Source organism: Budorcas taxicolor, chromosome 5 (assembly GCF_023091745.1).
Source record: "Budorcas taxicolor isolate Tak-1 chromosome 5, Takin1.1, whole genome shotgun sequence".
Lineage (NCBI taxonomy): Eukaryota > Metazoa > Chordata > Mammalia > Artiodactyla > Bovidae > Budorcas > Budorcas taxicolor.
This window is the reverse complement of record NC_068914.1, coordinates 17,089,171-17,106,141: the sequence shown is the minus strand read 5'-3', so window position 1 is coordinate 17,106,141 and position 16,971 is coordinate 17,089,171. Positions and strand designations below refer to the sequence as shown.

The 16,971-nt window shown below is 38.1% G+C and overlaps 1 protein-coding gene across 2 annotated transcripts in view; it reads right to left on the bottom strand.

Annotated features, from left to right (window-relative positions):
* MICU1 (mitochondrial calcium uptake 1) overlaps positions 1 to 12,006 on the bottom strand; it is a 223,837-nt gene extending 211,831 nt beyond the window's left edge. The window contains exon 1 of one of the 2 annotated variants that reach the window (XM_052639467.1): positions 11,891 to 12,006. The gene's annotated coding sequence lies outside the window, so the exon portion shown is untranslated. The remainder of the gene's footprint in view (positions 1 to 11,890) is intronic. The other variant, XM_052639466.1, reaches the window with a different exon arrangement.
* Between the last annotated feature and the right edge of the window lie 4,965 nt (positions 12,007 to 16,971).

The window sequence follows — 16,971 nt, the reverse complement described above, 5'->3', positions numbered from 1 at the left end:
GTCTCATTCTCTTCCCACCATAGACTATAGAAATAAAGCTGGAAATGCTTCATATTCGGGAAACTGACTAGTAAACAAATTAAATAATCACCACCCAGATGCACAGGTTAGAATGTTTCTTACAGTAGAACCCTATGTTTCCCACAGTAACAATATTCTGCCCTCTATCCTCTTAACCAAAAAATTACACTTCATGAATCCTAACACACATAGTACACACAGAACCTAGAAGCTGAACAGAGACCTTAACCTGAGCTTAAAGAAAATATGCAGTTAGGAAAGAAATTATCAGTGAATTAACAGCCATTTTCCTATAAAGCATGAAATTAAAACCTCTGGGTTAATCCAGAGGAGTCATCCAATGCTTTGACAGTTGAATTGCTCCTTCAAAATCTGGGGTATACATGAAGAATGCATATTCCATTAGTCTGGATGAACACAAAAATCACTTCTTAAGATGCACACTAATTGCATACTTAGGAAAATAACAAAATAAGAATGCAGTATCTGGAAGACAAAGCCCATAAAATCAATTATAAAGAAAAACTAATTTAAAAAAAGGAGAGAGAAAATAAAAGTATTAAGGATTAAAGTAAATTACTTATAAAAGTAAAAGCAAATTTAAAGTGGCTTCTTTTCCAGAAAATAACAATGTAACATCAAACCTTTGCAGCTCATTTAAAAACTTTCAAACACTCAAGAATACTATTATGAACATCATACCTAAACTGAACAATTAACATTTCATCTATTTTCTTCATCTATCTATCTATGTCTATCAAGTTAATTTTTAAACTCACCACTTCAAAGTTACAGATATTAAAACTCTATCCCTAAATATTTCAATAATATCTTCCTATATAGCTACAGTACCATTGTCATACTTGCTGCTGCTAAGTCGCTTCAGTTGTGTCCGACTCTGTGCAATCCAACCAGGCTCCCCCGTCCCTAGGATTCTCCAGGCAAGAACACTGGAGTGGGTTGCCATTTCCTTCTCCAATGCATCAAAGTGAGAAGTGAAAGGGAAGTCGCTCAGTCATGTCAGACTCTTCACGACCCCATGGACTGCAGCCTACCAGGCTTCTCCGTCCATGGGATTTTCCAGGCAAGAGTACTGGAGTGGGGTGCCATTGCCTTCTCCAATTGTCATACTTACTCAACAGCAATTTCCTAATATCTTCCAATACTATTAATAGTACATATTCAAACTTTCATAAAACATACAGCTGATTTTTTCAAACAAGGATCCACACAAAAATGATATATCTTTGGTATTTTCTGAAGTCTCTCTAAAATAGTTTCTTCACACATGACCTTTTTCTCCCCTCACAACCCTAATCTTATTAGCTATACATAACATAAAATTTGGAGAAGGCAATGGCACCCCACCCTAGCACTCTTGCCTGGGAAATCCCACAGATGGAGGAGCCTGGTAGGCTGCAGTCCATGGGGTCGCTAAGTCGGACACGACTGAGTGACTTCACTTTCACTTTTCACTTTCATGCATTGGAGAAGGAAATGGCAACCCACTCCAGTATTCTTGCCTGGAGAATCCCAGGGACGGGGGAGCCTGGTGGGCTGACATCTCTGGGGTCACACAGAGTCGGACACGACTGAAGTGACTTAGTAACAACATAAAATTTATCCACATCCAGTAGAGTGTCCTTTATGTATTATCCTTGTGCACTACTAATGGGAATGTAAGATGGTGCAGCCACTACAAAAAATAGTACAGCAATTCTTCAAAAAATTAAACAGAATACTATATGATTCAGCAATCTCACTCTGGTGTACATATCCAAAATAACTGAAAACAGGGACTTGAATAAGTCTTTGTACATTCATGCTCATAGCAGCATTTTTCACAACAGCCAAAAGGCAGAAACAACCCAAGTGCTCATGAACATGAATAGGTAAACAAAATGTGGTGTATAAGTACAATGGAATATTCAGTTCAGTTCAGTTCAGTCGCTCAGTCGTGTCCGACTCTTTGCAACCCCACGAATCACAGCACGCCAGGCCTCCCTGTCCATCACCAACTCCCGGAGTTCACTCAGACTCACGGTCATCGAGTCCGTGATGCCATCCAGCCATCTCATCCTCGATCGTCCCCTTCTCCTCCTGCCCCCAATCCCTCCCAACATCAGAGTCTTTTCCAATGAGTCAACTCTTCTCATGAGGTGGCCAAAGTACTGGAGTTTCAGCTTTAGCATCATTCCTTCCAAAGAAATCCCAGGGCTGATCTCCTTCAGAATGGACTGGTTGGATCTCCTTGCAGTCCAAGGGACTCTCAAGAGTGTTCTCGAACACCATAGTTCAAACGCATCAATTCTTCGGTGCTCAGCCTTCTTCACAGTCCAACTCTTACATCCATACATGACCACAGGAAAAACCATAGCCTTGACTAGACAGACCTTTGTTGGCAAAGTAATGTCTCTGCTTTTGAATATGCTATCTAGGTTGGCCATAACTTTTCTTCCAAGGAGTAAGTGTCTTTTAATTTCATGGCTGCAATCACCATCTGCAGTGATTTTAGAGCCGAAAAAAATAAAGTCTGACACTGTTTCCACTGTTTCCCCATCTATTTCCCAAGAAGTGATGGCACTGGATGCCATGATCTTCGTTTTCTGAATGTTGAGCTTTAAGCCAACTTTTTCACTCTCCTCTTTCACTTTCATCAAGAGGCTTTTTAGCTTCTCTTCACTTTCTGCCATAAGGGTGGTGTCATCTGCATATCTGAGGTTATTGATATTTCTCCTGGCAATCTTGATTCCAGTTTGTGCTTCTTCCAGCCCAACGTTTCTCATGATGTACTCTGCATAGAAGTTAAATAAGCAGGGTGACAATATACAGCCTTGATGTACTCCTTTTCTTATTTGGAACCAGTCTGTTGTTTCATGTCCGGTTCTAACTGTTGCTTCCTGACCTGCACAACCTTTAAGTCTTACATTAAGTGAAACACATCAATCACAAAAAGGCAAATACTGTATGATTCCACATACATGATGAACCTACAGCAGAAACAGAAAATAATAAGCTGAGGCCAGAGATTAGTGGGGAGAAGGAAGTAGAGTTATTTTTTAATGAGTATAAAAGTTTTCTGTTTGATAAGAAGAAAAAAGTTCCAGAAAAGAATGGTGGTGTTAATTGCACAACAGTGCAGATACACCTTATGCCTCTCAACTGTATACTTTTAAATGGTAAATTTTTAAAAACAGTGGTAAAATAGACATAAAATTTACCATTTTAAGGTTATATTAAATATATTCACCACATTATGCAATCATAGCACAATCCTAATTTTTTTAACAGGACACCTGAATTGTATTTCTCAAACTCTGGATTTATATAATGGCTGCCTTGTAGCATGGTTTAAATATTTCTCTAGTCCTTTTATTTCCTGTAAACTAGAAGTTACACCTAAAAGTTCGATCAGAGTAAAATTAAGTACTTTTAGCAAGAACTCTTCATAGATAATTTTGTATATTCATAAGCCTTGGCTTAAGTTTTCTTCTTCCAGGTCTAACCTGCCATTAATAACGTTAAGTCTGTCTTTCATCTCAGCCACCGTAGTTTCCACCTATAGCTTTGCTTCTGTTGTTGTTCAGTTGCTAAGTCGTGTCTGACTGTGACCCCATGGCCTGAAGCATGCCAGGTTCCTCTACCCTCCATCATCTCTTGGAGTTTGCTCAAATTCACATCCATTAAGTTGGTGATGTTATCTGTATCTTCCATGTTCCTAATTAACACATTCAATCTTTCTGCTATTTTTTTAAGCATATGGAATACAGTTATAAAAAACTGTTTTACCCCCCCCTTTCCACTAATTCTATCACCCATGTCACTTCTGTTTCAGTTTTTTTCTTTTTCATTATGAGTCATATTTTCCTGCTCCTTTGCATGTCTAGTAATTTCTGATTGGATGCCAGACACTGTGAATTTTACATTTTTGGGTGCTAGATATTTTTGTATTCCTGAACCTATTCTTGAGCTTGGTTCTGGGACACGAATAAATTACTTGGAAAGAGTTTGACTGTTTCAAGTCTTGCTTTTAAATTTTTAGGCTAGGCCAGAGCAGTATTTAGTTTAAAGCTAGCTTAAAGCTACTGAGGCAAAACTGTTCAGAGTACACAAGTCCCCATTTACTTGCAGTTTGGCTCTTTGTGGTTTCAGTTACCCATGGTCAACACTGATCCAAGAATATTAAATGCAAAATTCCAGAAATAAACAATTCAAAAGTTTTAAATTGTGTGCTCTTCTGAGTAGCCTGATTAAAAATCTCACTGTCGTGTTCCATGCCCCATTCACTGTCCTGCCAGCTCCCCATGTGAATTATCCTTTTGATTGCCTTATTTGATCCTCAATAACTCAGGTTTCTCTGATCCCAAAGCCATTGTTCTTAACCATTATGCTTCCTTACCATTTCAGGAATTATTAGGATAGGAAGTCAAATGATATCAACCTTAAGTTGAAAATCAAATTATGAAACTACTTAATTCAAATGCTATCATAAATTAAAGGCCTGAGAAAGATAGTAATGCTGCTTTATTTGAAACAGATTACAACAGAATCTACTTAATCATTTTTAAAAACACAATTTTCAAATCTAAATGAAAGTTTTATTTGAACAAGCACATGATTGAAATGAAAATGAACTATCATCTGAAACTAGAAAATGTAGATTTAAGTGTATTTATAGTATTCACAACAGTTCTGTCAAATAGAATGTCAGGATGAAAGAAATGTTTCATATCTGCACTGTTCAATACAGTAGCCACTAGTTATTTTGGCTACTAAGCATATGAAACATCTCTAGTAAAACTAATAAACTGATTTTTAATTTTAATTATCATAAAATTTAATTATAAGTCATCTGTTTGTCTCCACCACTAGACTGTGAGCTCCTTAATGAGTGGAATATGTTTTATTTCTCTCTTTCTAGTGCTTAGGCACATATTAGGAAGAGAAAATAACTGATGTGTGGCAGAACGTGTGGACAGAATTTTCTAGGAATGTCCAAGTAAATTCTCTAAATGCATCAGTCTGATAAAGGTTACAGAGTGCAGGCTTAATCTATTAAATTATATCCTACTTCTACTCTGATTTTTAAAGCAGATAAAATATCGTAACTACTCATTTATTCACCAAACGTGTTCTGAGCTTGTATATAAGACAGGTACTCTGTTGAGTGTTCAGGAGACGATGGCAAATAAGCCTTGTTTATGGCATCAAGAATCACTCATTCTCTAGGAAAATACATACAACTGCTCCACAAAATAAGGAGAGTATTTTTTAAAAAATAAATATTATGGGAACCACCAAGGCAAATAACCACCTGAGAGTGGAGGGAAATACACAAATTGAAGAACAACTCATTAATCTCATCTGAAGAGGAATAATAACTCACCAGTTGGAAGATGGTAGGATGGTGAAGCGGCATTCTAAGTACAACAAACAGCCCAAGTAAAGACATAATGACACAAAAAGGCACAGATCATATGGGAACAAAAAGTAGTTCACTATGACTAGAACATAGGAGAAGGAACAGGAAGAGAAGGTAGAGAGATAAAGTTATATTACAGCTAGATTCTAATGCCCTTCATGTGCCATGTTACAGAATGCTCACTTAATCCTACTAGGATAGTGGACAAATTTCACATGTTTAGTTTTTAAAAAGGTAAACTTTAGCTTGCTGGTTTAAATCCAATAACTTCAATGTACAAACTTTAAAATGAAAAATCTGACCTGTAAGTAGAGCTTATAAATAGACATCAATAACTGTCTGACTCTGAACAAGCAAGATTATTAAGATAGGCATTTTAAGTTTTAAACGACCAATTTAAAACTTAAAATCATTTTGAAGGAAAATGCAAACCTTACTTGTATGCCTCACATGAATGATAAGGATTTCTCTCTTAAAGATTTCCATGAAGTTTCCTTTTTCTCATACTCAGTATCCTTATCTTAAATTTATTATTGTTGGCGACGAATCTTTACAATTTGCAAAAAACAAAACTGATTACTCTGTTAGTTTAGCGGGGAAAAGTTAATCCAGTTCTAGCTGATTATTTTCTCATTAATAGGGCCAACACCTCTCTGCCCAATACAGCAGTATTTAAACTCCCAACCCCAGATCACTAATGATATTTGATGTCAATCACTTATCACAGTTGTTCAGTTCCACAGTTGCCTCTTCTGGTTTTTCAAGTAACATTCTAAACTGCTATCTCTTCCACCTGCAGGTGTCCAGTATATCATGTTCTCAAAGTATTACTTTTTTGCAGGAGTATTATCCCGAACTTATCCTTTAAAATAAAAACAAATCCATTTTTATCATTTGAACCTATTATTTAAAGTAACCATAAATTCTGCTCTGAACTTCCAAAGGTGCTCAACGCCTAGCTCCCCTTCTATAGTGAAGGAACAAGCTATCTTCCTCTTAATGACCTTTACTGAGCTCAGAGTTTGTGTAAAATTTACTCAATACATTCCCCCATCCTGACACTTACACTTGAAGTAAGCAATTTTTATTTTTGTGTGTTTTTTTAAGTATAGTTGATTTACAATGTTGGGTTAGGTTCAAGTGTACAGCAAAGTGATTCAGCTATACATAAATATATTTTTTAAGATTCTTTCCCACTATAGGTTATTACAAGATACTGAATATAGGTCCTTGATATTTATCTATTTTATATTTTAGTATGTATCTGTTAATCCCAAACTCCTAATTTATCTTCCCCCACCACCTCACTATCCCCTTTGGTAACTCTAAGTTTGTTATCTATGTCTGTGAGTCTATTTCTGTTTGTAAATAAGTTCATCTGTATCATTTTTTTTAGATTTCACATACAAATGGTATCATATGATACTTGTCTTTCCCTGTCCTACTTTACTTAATACAATAAACTCTAGGCCCATCCATGTTGCTGCAAATGGCATTATTTCATTCTTTTTTATGGCTTAGAAATACTCCACAATACACACACATCCCACATCTTCCTATCCATTCATCTATCATCATCTATCAGTGAACATTTAGGTTGCTTCCATGTCTTGGCTATTATAAACAGTGCTGCTATGAACACTGGGGTGCATGCATCTTTTTGAATTGAGAGTTTTCTCCAGATGTGCATTCAGGAGTGGGACTGCTGAATCATATGGTAGTTCTACTTTGTTATTTAAGGAAACTCCATGTTGTTCTCTTCAGTGGCTGTTATCAATTTACATCCCCAACGATAATGTAGGAGGGTTCCCTTTTCTCCATACCCTCTCCAGCATTTATTATTTGTAGATTTTTTATTTTTTGGCCATGCCCTACAGTTTGCAGGATCTTAGTTCCCCAACCAGGGATTGAACTTGGGCCCATAACAGTAAAAGGGCTGAGTCCTAATCACTGGACCACCAGGTAATTCCCTAAACTTTTTAATGATGGCCATTCTGACCGGTGTGAGGTGATACCTCATTGTAGCTTTGATTTGTATTTCTCTAATAGTTTGTGACATTGAGCATTTTTTCATGTGCCTGTTGGCTATCTGTGCATCTTCTTCAGAGAAATGTCTATTTAAGTATGCTCATTTTTCAACTGGGTTGTTTTTGGATTTTTTTGATATGAAGCTGTGTAAACCTAAGCAATCTTTACAAATTGGGCAGTCTGCTAATAATTGTGTAGCTTAAACGAAGTTTTCTAGTTTATTGCTATATATGCAACATGGAATTTAAAACCCGCTAAAATCTAGACAAACTGAATGAAGAACTTCATTAATTCCTCCAACATCTATATAAACTCTCTGGGCTAAACAGTCTCAAGTTGGGAAAATAAATTCTTTTCAGACATTATTTTTTGTTATTGTCACTGTTAACAATCACATTTAGGGACTTCCCTGGTGGTTCAGCAGCCTAGATTCTGTGATCCCGATGCAGGGGGCCTGGGTTTGGTCCCTGATCAGGGAACTGGTTCCCACATGATGCAACTAAAATTCCATGTGCCACAACTAAAAAAGGTCCCGTGTGCCACAGCTGAGACCTGGCGCAGCCAAATAAATAAATAATTTAAAAACAACACAACAATCACATTTATGAGAATCTGCTAAATCCCAGGCACTTGGCATATATTAATCCTCAAAAAATCCCTATGATATATTACTATTTTCATTTGCAAATAAACTCAAATTCTGAGAGATTAAGTAATTTGCTCAACATCAAGAAGGGAGGGAGTTGAGTTTTAGAATAGACACCTGCCTGCCTCAACTAAAGCCTGTGCCACCAGTGTTAGCAAGTAAAGCTCAAATGACCACTGAATTGAGCTACTAACATCTTCTAAATGAAAACAAGAAAGTGGAGTAAACAAGACGTTGCATCAATTATATTTTCTCTTAAAATATAATGAATCATCAGAATAATCCATAAAGATACAAAACAAGACACTAATATTAACTATAGTTTTAAAGCTGACACTCAGTAACAGCAATTAGTGACAATTATTATTTATTTTTTAAACAATGCTCAAAATTGAATAGTTTCTATACAGAGTTTTGAACATGAATTAAAGAATCAAGTATGTAAGCATATTTACTGCATATACTTAAATATTTAAAACATTTATTTACTATTTATAAACTGCAGTTTATATAATCAAGTTCACACACAACAAAAAATACTTACCAATATTCAATTTTAAAAAATTGGCCAAATATACAATATATTTAAAGTTGGAAAATCTGAGTACTCCAGAGCATGGGTACTTCTACATGTAATAACAATACAAATAGGTGCACTCAAAAGAGTTCAAATTTCAAGTTCTATAAATTAATAGTAGACATTTTAAAAAGGAAAAATCAACATGCAAACTGTAAAAAATAATTTATATCGGGAAAGGAAAGCAGTTGATTTTTTTAAATACATGTAAAATTATTTTTGGAGAAGGCAATGGCACCCTACTCCAATACTCTTGCCTAGAAAATCCCATGGACGGAGGAGCCTGGTGGGCTGCTGTCTGTGGGGTCGCACAGAGTTGGACACAACTGAGCAACTTCACTTTCACTTTTCACTTTCATGCACTGGAGAAGGAAATGGCAACCCACTCCAGTGTTCTTGCCTGGAGAATCCCAGGGATGGGAGAGCCTGGTGGGCTGCCGTCTATGGGGTCGCACAGAGTCAGACACGACTGAAGCAACTTAGCAGCAGCAAAATTATTTTAGTGAACATCTGCTATTACTACCTGCCCAGCAATCTTTCTCCCTTTTCCAGGAAATGACGCTTCAATTTTCCTTTGGGAACTATATGTCACCTACCCTTAATTCATGTGCTTTTGAACTGTATCTCCCTCCATCCTACTCCACAGTAGGAAGAAGATCCAATTCTGACCACCCACGGCATTCCATCTGTCTGGTCACAGAGATTGTCTCTAGGATGGGCAATGACCCAAGTAAGGCCACAGAGTAGTTTGCTATTGTAACAGAATTCTATTATAATAGAATCAGAAAAAGGGAAGTTTTCTCTCTTCTGGAGTTTCTGAGGTTGTAGGATGTAAGCCCAGTGCTATCAATGCCATCTTTCCCAGGGAGTCTGACCCCAAACTCAACTTTTCCACACTGATGCCCAACCCAAAGCAAGAGGAAGTAGTGGTTACCTGTTGGCATGGGAAAAGATAAATTAGGATTTCAAGTTTCAGTGTTATATTTCTTATTATGTTTCTATTTTTCAAAAATAAACATATATTACTTTTATAATAGGAAATATAAAATATTTAAAAATACTACCCCTGTACTTTCTTCTCAATTATTCTGAGGTAGCAATATTGTCTTAAAAAGCATTAGTAATTTTCTCAGAATTTACTTAAGTGAGTAAAAATCTACTTAAAAAGAATCAACTTTTTCCCTTAGCATAAAATCAAGCAATTTTCCTTTCTGGTGGGGGGAAAAAAAAGTTGTGAGTAAACTTTTTTAAAAGTTAGTTCTCTTTTAAAGGAAATATTTTAAAAAATTAAAAAGTGGAAGTCCAGTGGTTAAGACTCCATGCTTTCAATGTAAGGGGTGCGGTTCCATCCCTGGCTGGGGACCTAAGATCCCACGTGCCACACAATATGGCCAAACAAAAAACTCTACTCCATGTGGAAAAAAACTGGTAAACATTTAGCAAGTGTTGCAGTCATTGTAAAAATTGGTCAAGAGGGAAAAAGTGGCCAAATTAGGTGTAATAACTTTGTCAATTACTCAGTCCTGTATTTCTGAATAATATAAAATCTGAAGGGTCAATTAAGTCTTTCAGTTATTATTTTACATAATACTCCATTACAGGATAAATTACACACCATTGTTAAACACAGGAAAGTCAGTCTCAAGAGTCACCTCTTGGGAACGCAAAGTCTATGCAACATAGTAAATGTTCTCTATTATAAACGAAGATAGCAAAACACTCTTTTGTTCTCTTGCTCATATTAGTTTCTGTCATTTTCCTTTTCTCCCCAGGAACACAACCAATCCCTGAATCTTTACTTTTTGTTAGCATTACTTTGTGTCATAACCTTCAGTAAGGTCACTGAGGGCTTCCTATGTGGTTCAGAGGTAAAGAATCCGGCAGCAATCCAGGAGACACAGGTTAGATACCTGGGTCTGGAAGATCCCCTGGAGAAGGAAATGGCAACTCCCTCCAGTAATCTTGCCTGGAAAATCCTATGGACATAAGAGCCTCGTGAGCTACAGTCCATTGGGTCTCAAAGAGTCCCACACTGAGCTACTAAAAGGACACTGAGAGCAGCTGAAAGCCACAGCCACGTTTTCACAAACAAGGGAGTGAGTTCTAAAAAGGTTTTAGGATGAGACAATATTTAAGAAGCTCAATACCTTAGGCAACGCCAAGAGGATAATGGGACCGTCAACCTGGACAACACCTAAGTCTCAAGATGCTGACATTTTATTAATTTGTCATATCGTTTAATGAAACCTAAACTCTCCAACAAACTGTTTCATTCCTTTCTCCTGCTAGATAGATCACATTCACCTGTGACTCAAAGGAATATTTTACCATAAACAAAGGTATACCTGAGAAACTGCCTCCAAATTCACAGACATATCTACTTATAAAACAGAAAGTAAATATGTCTTTCCAAGTACCACAAAGAGAATAAAGTATTTTACTCTAGTCCTAACTATAAACTGGTTATTCTACATATACTTGCAAATATCTACAATACTTTTTAGGCATCTGAAAGAGAAGATAAAGAAACCATAATACTACACAGGGAGGACCTCATAAAATACGGTTTAAGCTCTTCTTCCAACATTTTTACACTGAGTCAATAACGCCCGGCTCATTCTCAAAACATCGTATTGTGGGCCAGGATAGGATAGTGAGAAGGAAACTTGAGAATGGGTAAGACACTGGGAAAGATAAAAACTGAACGGTTCAGGAAACCTGCACTTTGTTTTGTCCCTTCAGGTCCCCCATTTATTTTTCCACTTTTGTCATTTCAGTGATTAAAACTTCCCCTCACGAGAGACCTAACTATAAACTCCCCACCCACTTCCAACCACATCCCCCGATGCTAAGGATGGTCCCTGGTCGCCTGAGGGAGGAGGGACGTCGGAGCTCAACTGAACCCTGCCGCTGGGAACTCGGAAGTAGAAGTTCTCCCGGGACAGGCAGAAGGGACTGGGTGAAGTGAAGGAAAGCTGAGGAAGCGAAGCAGGCAAGACTAAGGACTGGTCTCAAGCCCCAGTCTGGACACATCAGGGAGAGACAGCTGTCCCGCTAGACCAGAGAAGTCGCCTGACCCCAGAGCAGACAAACGGCTGGCCCCAGAGGTCTGGTCTCTAAAGCTGTTTCGCATCCCCCTTCCTTTCGTCTTCCCTAAAAGGCTGTCTCCTCAAACCTTCACTGTCCCAGGACTCACCCGTCCACGCCTGAGCTGCAGTTGCTTCTCCGTCAAAGCCGCCCACCTCTGAAAACCATAGAGACGAAGAAACAGCTAAGACAAGCCTCCACTTCCACCACCCACCCTCACGTGACTCTCCTAGTCGCTGGGCCTTTCGGGATCGTGGTGAAATACGTGTGGGAGGAGCACGGAGGAAAAGGGGTGGGAAGAGGCCCGGAAGCAACCCGCCCCGCCCGGACCCCGCCCCGGCCTCGGCTCCGCCCCGGCCTCGGCTCCGCCCGCTTCAGTATTTAGGAGCGAAGGTAAGCTGTCACCGAGACGCTCTCTGGTTTTTTCTCTGCGCATTCTACCTCTATCGCCCTCACTCACCGACACACAAGGCATATAGGAATCTGTTAAAAAAGAGATGTATTGTGCTTGTTGCCACCTCATTGATACCTTTTTCGTGTTGGCTAAGCAAAAAGGAGTCAGTGAAAAGAGAATTGGACCACAGTGAGTTGGAAATTATTTTCGAGCTGCATTTAGATTTAGGCATCTGATAAAATTTGCCTATTTCCTGATTTTGAAGTGTTTTTTTCAACTTAAGAAACCTCCTCACCGCTTCTTTTAGTGTTTTTTTTTTTAAAGTGTTCTCTTTGCAAACTAATGTTATTGAAGAGTTTCGTCACTAATCTACTAGTAGCATGTTTTTCTCTGATGTTCCTATCAGAACTGAGGATGGAGAGGGGTCCCCTCTTCTGCTGTGGAAACAGAATGACAGTATTTTGATGATGTGAGAGAAGTTTTAAAGAAAAGTTTCTTCAAAAATTTCCTTAAAGCTATAGAAAAAGCTACAACAAATAGAACTATTAATATCATTGGATTCGGTGAAGTAAGTAGAACAACTATTTTCTGCATTTCTTCTCAGAGGACTGTCCCGCCGCTCTACCCTAAGAACGACACATTATTGTGTTCACGGCACTGCGCTCGCGCTTTACAAGCAACCCAATGTTTGTTTACAACCATCCTGCAGATGAAAACTTTTTATTCAGTTGCAGGCTAAGACCCCGAGGTAATGAGCAAATGGAAGAGCTGACACAGACCTAATCTAAAGATCACCAAGGACGTCTTAAGCAGTTTTCTTCAATCTGCTGTCCTCTGGATCCGTTTGCCTCAGGAGTTAGGAATCTTGGCTGATTTGCTTCTTAGCTATCAAAATGTGCCTATTTCTATTTAGAGCCTGTAATCTGTTAAATGAAAAATCTTATAAAGACATCCTTCCCCGTTTACTAGAAGGCACTTAGCATGGTATCCTTCTCAGGCAGCCCATCCATTCATGCTGATTATGGGCATTTCAAGTTGTGTCATAGGTTAGTATCAAAAAACACTGTGGAGGCTCATGGAATCTTAACTGGTAGCTCGGTCAAGTGTTTCTCAGAATAAGAAAAAGAAAGTTATCAATACATAAATTTTGGACAAAGATCAGTTATTAAGAATTGGTAAAATTCAATCCTGGTTTTAGTCAAAATTTGTCTAGGGACTTCCGTGGCTGTCCAGTGGTTAAGACTCACAGCTTCCAGTCTTCCTGCAGGAGCAAGGGTTGATCCCTAGTGGGGGCCATGTGCCATGTGGCCCAGCCAGATTTAAAAAAAAAAAGTCTAAATTTGTCTATATAAAACTAAATGACCTGTTCAGGTAATTATTAAATGTCATGTAAAAACATAAGTCACTGATCTTAAACTTTGTAGTTTCAGGACCCCTTTACACTCTTAAAAATTATTGAGAACTCCAACAACTTTTATGTGTTACAACTATCAATACTTGTCATGTTTTAGAAATTAAAACTTGAAAATTTTAATTTTTTAGTCATTGAAAAGAGCACATTGTATGTTGACATAAATAGATATTTTAGAATAATAACTATATATTTTTCATGCATCATGGTTTTACTTTTCTGTTGATTTTTTAATGTGAGGTTTGTAGAAATAAGATGATTCTCATTCTTTTCTTCTTTAATCTGTTTCCATGAGTGTGTCTGTGCACGCTTAGTCAATCATTCGTGTCTGACTCTTTGTAACCCCATGGGCTGTAGCCTGCCAGACTCCTCTGTCCATGGGGATTCTCCAGACAAGAATACTGGAGTGGGTTGCCATGCCCTCTTCCAGGGGATCTTCCCAACCCAGGAATTGAACCCGAGTCTCCCGCATTGCAGGCGGATTTTTTACCAGCTGAGCTACCAGGAAAGCCTAATTTGTTTCCATATCAGTCATCAAATAGCCACTGGAAAGCTCCACTGTACTCTCAGAGAATGAAAGTGATAAAGGCAAATTACAGCTTATTGTTATTAGGAAAAAAGTCTTGCCCTAACAGATCACCAGAAAGGACTCAGGAAACCCCCAGGAGTCCATGAACCATACTTTGAGAAGTCTGTTTTAAACCATACAAATGTCAGCTACTTTAAAAAACAAACAAACAAAATCTATCATCAAGCAGAACGTTTAGGGGAAAGAGGGATAATACAGAAGAGACAATATAGACAATTTACAAACTAGACCAGCCTTGTAAATGTGAGTACTCTTTCTCCATTTTCAGGAGCATAGATTAAGTTATCAAAATTCAGGGTCATAACTGAACACAACTGTATTTTGCATTAGAAACCGGTACACCAATCCAATATTGTCTTTCTACCTGCCTGCTATCCAAGGTGGTTCCTGTCACATGATATATAATACCACTAAAGTAGGTCTATATTCCCTGCAGAAATTAAGACTCAAGTAAAGTTTGTAGTTAAAATTCTTTTCGTAAACATATATTGGATGTCTACAACATGCAAGGTTCCTAATAGGTGCTGGGCTTATAAAATTTTATAAGCACAGTTCCTGCCCTTGGACAACTTATGTATATATAATAAGACTTAAACCCTGGTATAAATGTATTTTTGCCACATTCAGTGGTTCCCAAATGAGTTTGATGATCAACTGTCTCAGAATTATCTGGGGAAATTTTAAAAATACATATTCCTGGCTTAAGAGATATGATGTTAAAGTGAATCAGGATGGTGCTCAACAATTTGGATTTTTTTAAGTGACCCAAGTGTTTCCATATAATAATGGGTCTGGAAATGAATACAAAGTACATGCAATGAAAAATGAACTTGGTCTTTGTCCCTAGTACTGTGCTCAGTCGTTTTCTACTCTTTTGCAACCCCCTGGACTGTAGCCTGCCAGGCTCCTCTGTCCACAGGATTTTCCAGGCAAGAATACTGGAGCGGGTTGCCAGGCCCTCCTCCAGGGGATTTTCCCTATCCAAGGATACAACCTGTGTTTCTTATGTCTCCTGCCTTGGCAGGTGGATTCTTTACCACTGGATTCTAGCCACCTGGAAAGCTTGTCACCAGTAGTGTGACACGTAAAATATGATCTGTTTATTTCATCTTCAATATTTCAAAAGTGTATTATTGTTTGAAGACCTTGTTATCAAGAGACAGAGTAAATATTTAATTTCATTCAGTTAAAATAGAAATTGACATACTTATTTCAAACATTGTATAGTTCATCTGCCTTTATCACATAAAAATAATGTGAGATATTACCATAGCAGTTTGCATCACATGACACCACTGTAAGAAGCAAAACATCTTTTGCAACAAGAATCTGATGACAAAATGTTGTTTTATAGAGCTTTGATTAAATTCTTTTAAAATGAATTCAATGAAATGCCCCATGTTCCATTACGCTTATCTTTAGGATTCCACAGATTATAGTATTTCAAAACTTATACAGTTTTTCTTCATAGTTTTCTTTTGAGGATATGTTATGTTTAAGGAGCTATTGAGAGACTTATGATCCATAGTTTCTGTTGCAGTCAGTGTTCTTTGTCAATATTGTAGCCAGAATTATATTCAAGTAAATAAGACAAAATTTTAAAACACAAGCTTAATATTTCCTTCTTTCTTACCACAAAGAGGGGAAAAAAAGAAATAGCTAACTCAGCCATAAATATGATTAATAAAAGTTGATATATATATATTTCTCTTAATCTTATTGATAATAACTTCAAAATTAAAGACTCCCTACACAGATCTTGATTTCTAAATATTTTCCCCCGTGAAAAGGAATCAAAGCTTCTTGAACAAATGACTGATTTCAGGACTAGCACAGGAAGGTACAAGACGATCTGGAACATCCTGTTGTGTCAGAAATAAGTGCTCAAAAAATAAAATGGGGGTATGTCAATAGCAGCCTGGTTGAAGGGCCTCTCATCGGGCAAATGTGGGATAACTAGAATATCAAAATTAGAACAGTAATGAATTATGATCCATTGAATAAAATAAGAATTTATTCATGTATTCTAATGAGAGAGAGAGATGGGGAAAAGGAAAAGCTGTTCTCTATAGAGCTTGCCCACTGATAGATGCAGAGAGTGGTGCAGTTGGAAAATCACCATTTTGCAACTATCAAAGAAAAGATTGGTTTGGAAAGCATCATCGATGGATTCTAAACCTAGGGGGAAAGTTTGATGAGAAGCAGTATTTTTTTCAAATCTTCAAAGTATCTCTTCATGGATCTTCTATTTTTTTAGAAGTATAATAGAGTGGGGCAGGCCCAGCCCTTAGCATATGGCCATTGCTGAGCACCATTACCACACAACCCATTACCAGGCAATGGTTCAAAACCGCTAACACAGGATGCTTAGAGTGGTAGTTAGAGGTCCTATTCAATCATTGGTCGGCACCACAGGGGACCGCTCCCTCAAGCAAGCAACTGTCAATGAGCAACTGTTAGTAGTCCTGCTCAGCCATTGGTTGCCACTACAGTGAGCCCCTCCCCCAAGGACCAACTGTCAGTAAGTGACCATTAGTGGTCCATTCAGCTAATGGTCAGTGGAATGGTGGTCATCAGGCAAAGAATGAAGTAAGAGCGGATCCTGGCTTTCTCACTGGGACTCTCAGGCTCACCTGGCCTCGGGCCAGTGGGTAAGCTGCAGGGCCCAGGGAACAGGCTAGGGGCATGTGTCCTGCAGAGCTCCACAAACTTTGCCAAGGCTGCCCACTGGGCTGGGCCCAGGCCTTGAGACAGCAGTGAACCTCTCCCCAATCCTGCCTCTGTGAAGTAATGACA